This window comes from Balaenoptera acutorostrata, chromosome 19 (assembly GCF_949987535.1).
Source record: "Balaenoptera acutorostrata chromosome 19, mBalAcu1.1, whole genome shotgun sequence".
Lineage (NCBI taxonomy): Eukaryota > Metazoa > Chordata > Mammalia > Artiodactyla > Balaenopteridae > Balaenoptera > Balaenoptera acutorostrata.
Window position 1 is genome coordinate 20690396 of NC_080082.1, and position 5190 is coordinate 20695585.

The following is a 5190-nucleotide window of genomic DNA, read 5'->3' on the forward strand; positions in this document are numbered from 1 at the left end:
TAAATCTGTTAATATTTCTAACACATGTAGAACAGTGCCTGGCACATAATAAATGCGATGTATGTGTTTGTTAAATATAAACAGATGAACTCCCACCAGCATTTCTCAAATTTCAATGTGCACATGAATCACATGGGGATTTTGTAGTAGTGCAGACTCTGTAGGTCTGGGGTGTGGCCCAATATCCTGTATTTCTAACAAGCTCCCAGGTAACGCTGAGGCTGCTGGCTCATGGCCATGCTTTGGGTAGTGCGGGGTCTACGTGCTTCAGCTTGATGGGGGAGGGAAGGATTCAGGTGTGACTCACTCGCTCTATTTAACTTGCTCTCCAACAGTGGGTGGTTGAAGGTGAACTCTTGGAGTCAACCTCTTGGCAGTTGCTACAAGAGGTTAAGCCCTTTAATGCTCACGCTTGTTACTCTAGTACCCAACCACTTTTAATCACCAACGACATTCAATCATTTGGCTTCACTTTGAATAAGAGAGTGGTGAGGGGTGGAGAGTCAAATCCCACTAATGGAGCATCTTAGAGACCAGCCAGTGTCTCCCCTTGTGAATATGGGCCTCTCCATGGTAAGTTTCTTGGGAGTTACTATGCAAAAATGGTCCATCTCATCTCTGATTCGAGCCACCTCAGCAACTGCTCGTTTTGTGATCCTGCTTTGATAATTTCCAGGCCCATGGAAGAGACATGGGGGAGAGATGAGACCACCCCTCACACCACTGAGAAAAATGGTTCACTCCCTACAATCAAACTAACATTCTGGTTATTTGTTTTTTGAATGCATGTTCTACAGTTAGCTTAAATTTGCCATCCACTAATTAAGTTGATGTAAGTTTATTTCATTGCCTCTTGATACACTGCCGTATTTAAAGCATCTGAAAATGGTTTCAGGAAAACTAGAGCCCAAAGCATAGAAAAGGCCCGATTTGTTGAGCTAAAGAACTCAGGGTGAATCAGAGAACGATCTGTGCTGTGGTCGTGTTTATTGCGTCCTATTACAGCTGCCAGCTCAGCATTCAGGGGCTCTCCTGTCTACCCTTGGCCACCTGGGCCTCAGGTGGGTGACTGTGCCTACTTGGTAGGTGGTAAAGACAGACTGTGGACTTATGACTTGGCTGACCAACTGTACATGTTTAAGAAAGTGTTGCAAACTTACTAGAAAATTAACATATTTTTCAAAGTAAGCATGCCTAAAAAAAGGGAAGGAGGAGAAATTACTTAAAGTAATCATAGATAACATTGAAAAATGAATCATTAGCAAAAACCAAATTTTTACAGAAAACAAATATTTCACCATGATATGGTACCTTTCATTGATGCCCACCCATTATTAATCACTGCTTAACTGCACCCTGATATTTTCTCAGGCTCTTGTATATGCTTTTTTCCCCTGTATCTTCTTCTTTAAAAAATGTTAGCTCCTTACTTGTTTAATTGACGTATAATTAATAGGCAGTGAAATGCACAGATCTTAAGATTACAGTTTAATGAGTTTTTGCAAATGCATGTTGCCATGTAACCCACGTCTCTGTCAAGACACAGAACATTTCCATCGCCCCCAAAACATTCTACCTGCTCCTTCCAGACCATCCTTCCCCACCCACTTCCTCCTGGCTCTCAGGAGAACGTTGCTCTGATTTCTTTCAACAGAGATTAATTTTGCCTGTTCTAGAACTCCATATAAATCAGATTGTGCAGGATGTATTCTTTTGTAGCTGGCTTTTTTCAGCATCATGTCTTTGAGGCTCATTTGTGTTGTTGCATGTATCAGTAATTCATTCCTCTTTATTGCAGGGTAACTTCTGTTGTATGATTATAACTCCGTTTTTTATCCCCTCACCTGTTGAAGGACATTTGGGTCATTTCTAGTTTTTGGCTATAACGAACAAAGCTGATATGGATATTCTTATTCAGCTCTTATTGTGCACATTTTCATTTCTCTTGAGTAAATACAGGCAGACTTCATTTTACTGCACTCAGCTCTATTGTGCTTCGCAGGCACTGGGTTTTTTACCAGTAGAAGGTTTGTGGCAGCCCTGCAGCAAGCAAGTCTGTAGGCGCCATTTTCCCAATAGCATCTGCTCACTTCATGTCTCTGTGTCACATTTTCGAAATTATTGCAACATTTTAAGCTTTTTCATTATTATTATATTTGCTATTGCGCTCTGTGATCAGTGATCTTTGATGTTACTGTTGCAAAAAGATTATGCCTCACTGAAGGCTCAGATGATGATTAGCATTTTTTAGCAGTAAAGTATTTTAAAACTAAGGTATGTACCTTGTTTTTTTAGACATAGTGGTATTGCATACTTAATAGACTACAGTATAGTATAAACGTAACTTTTTTTTGGCTACTGCAAAAAACTTTATTGTTTACGTTTGGTCCACCGCTTGGGAGAGGGCTCCAGGGTGGTTGAAAAGCTGCCTAGCGGCTGCAGAGAAAAACTTCAGGCAGAAGCCTTCACCAGGGGGATGCCAGAGGGGCTCCTCAAAGGCTGCTGGGCTCTGGAGGCTCCTGGTCGTGCTTGAGGGTGAGCCTTTGGGAAGAGATACTGGCGCAGCCCAGCCTAGAGACCAGGCAGCCTGCGGAGGTTGGTCATGTGGTCACTCATCTTCTTGATGAGTTTCACCTGCTCATCCAGGAAGTGGCTCTCCCGGAAGTCGCGGAGCTGGGAGTCTGCGCGGGCAGAACCCAGGGCGCGCAGATCCAAAAGGGCCTGGTTCAGGTTCTTCTCCAGGACCATGGCGGCTTCCATAGCGTCCTGGGTTTTACCCCACTCATCCTGGGACGGCTTTTGCAGTCCTGGAAGAGGGCACGGCTGCTGCGCTGGTTTTGCATCTTCAAGAGACGCTCAGAGCATTCCAGCTTCTCCTCGGGCAGTTCGCGGACAAAGTGGCCCACGCTTCCAGAGCCGCATTGTCGCGTTCGAAATAGAAGCCCAGAGAGAGGTAGGTTCGGGAGGCCGCAGATGCACATAGACCAGGTAGCGGATGGCAGCCTCCGCCTGGGTGAAATAATTCTGATGAATCTGGGAGCTCATGGTTGACGGGCAATTAGGAGCTAAGCTCAAAAAATGGTGTTGGCTGGTCCCGGAGGCTGAGGATAGCTGTAGAGGTTGGTTCTGAAGGTGACTACTGGAAAAAAGGTTGGAGGGTGGTCAGAAGTTGGAGGAGGGGGGTGTCCCTGGGTCTGTTCTGTCCAAACATTGTTGAAGCAAGAGACAGATCCACAGACCACTGAGTGCACTGCCTTACCTGCGCCAGGAAACCAAAAATTTGTATGACTTGCTCTACTGAGATATGGGCTTTATTGTGGTGGTGTGGAACTGGACCTGCAATATCTGAGGTACGCCTGTAGGTAGAAGTGGAATTTCTGGGTCTTAGGGCAGGTGAATGCTTAACTTTATGGGAAGCTGCTAGACGGATTTCCGAAGTGGCCATTTGCCTTCCTGATGTTATTGTACCAGAGTCCTGTAGCTCCACATCCTTACTGGAATTTGATGTTGCCAGTTTTTAAATGTCAGCCATTATAGTGTGTGCATATCATCTTTGTTTTAATTTGCATTTCCTTGATGACTGATGCTGTTGAGCCTTTTCTCCATGTGCTTATCAGACACTCGTGTATTTCTATAACAGATTTTTTTTTTTTTTGGCCACGTGACATGTGGGATCAAACCCGTGCCCCCTGCATTGGGAGCACGGAGTCTTAACCTCTAGACCACCAGGGAAGTCCCTCATGTGTATTCTTTAGTGAATTGCCTGTTCTAGACTTTTTACTCATTTCAAAAATTGGGTTGTCTTTTTATGATTGAGGTTTGAGAAGTTCTTTGTATATTTTAGATCCAGAGGCTTGTCAGATATATGTTTTGTGAATATATTTGTGAATTTTCACCTGATCTGTGCCTAGCGTAATAATGTCTTTTCATAAATTTTTAAAATTTTGAGAAAATCTAGTGTATCAGATTTTCCCCTTATGATGAATGCTTTTTCATTCCTGTCTGAGAAATCCATATCTACTTCAAAGTTGCAAAGATATTCTCATTTGGTTTCTTTTGGCAGTTTTATTGTTCTAAGCTTTTATACTGATCTGTACGATCCATGTTGAATTAACTTTTGTGTATGGTGTAACGCAAGAGTTACAGTTAATTTTTACCCTTTATAGATTTGCCCCAAGCTGTTTGTTGCAGTACTATTTATTGAAAAAACCTGTGTTTTCCCTCATTGAATTGCTTAGGTTCCTTGACCCCAAATCAGTTGGTTATATAAGCATGGATCTTCCTGGACACTGTTCCACTGATTTATGTGTCTTCCATTACCAACACCACAGTGTCTTGATTACCATGGCTTCATAATAAGTCTTGAAATCTGTGAGTGTAAGTCCTTATCTTACTCTTTTTCAAGATTGTTTAGCTTTTCTACGTTCTCAAGATGTTTTTAAAATCATCCAATTCTAAAAATAAAAGTTAAGATTTTGTAAAATTAAGGTTTAAATACATTGAAATGCACAGGTCTTACAAACATATATACCCGTGTAAGCCACACTTTTATCAATACATTTCGATAACCCCAGAAAGCTCCATTGTGGCCTTTTTGTCATTCTGAGTTCTCAGAAATACCTACTGTCCTGATTTCTATCATGTTTTGCCTTTTCTAGAACTTCTTGGAGAGGAAGTCAAGCAATGTGTATGTTTGTGTGAAGGCTTCTCTCTCGGCATAATACTTTTGCTTTGTCTATCAGTGGTTTGTTCATTTTTATTGCTGAGTATTATTCCACTGAATGAATACAACACAATTTGTTCATTCTTTCACCTCTTGATGAACACCTGGGCTGCTACCAGTTTTTGGCTATTGTGAATAAAGCTGCTATGATTAAGTTTTATAAAAGACTTTTTGTGGATAGGTGTTTTCATTTTTCTTAGGTAAATACCTGAGAATGAAATTGCTGGCTGTGGACTAAATATATGTTTAATACTTTAAGAAACTGCCATTATTTATTGCGTGGGTTGTTTTTTATTGTAGAAGATACAGAGATAGAGATAGATAACATATATCTCTATATACCCTTTGTCAGATTTTATGAATATTTTCAGTTTACAGCCTGCTTAATCATTTAAAAATGTGTTTTTGATGAGCAAAAATCTTTTTTAAAATAGCATTTTGATAAAGTTCAACTTCTCAGTTTTCTA

The 5190-nt window shown here is 41.3% G+C and overlaps 1 pseudogene; it reads right to left on the bottom strand.

The window, feature by feature from the left end:
• Window positions 1-2492: 2492 nt before the first annotated feature.
• Window positions 2493-3045, bottom strand: LOC103011345 (ferritin light chain-like; annotated as a pseudogene).
• Between the last annotated feature and the right edge of the window lie 2145 nt (window positions 3046-5190).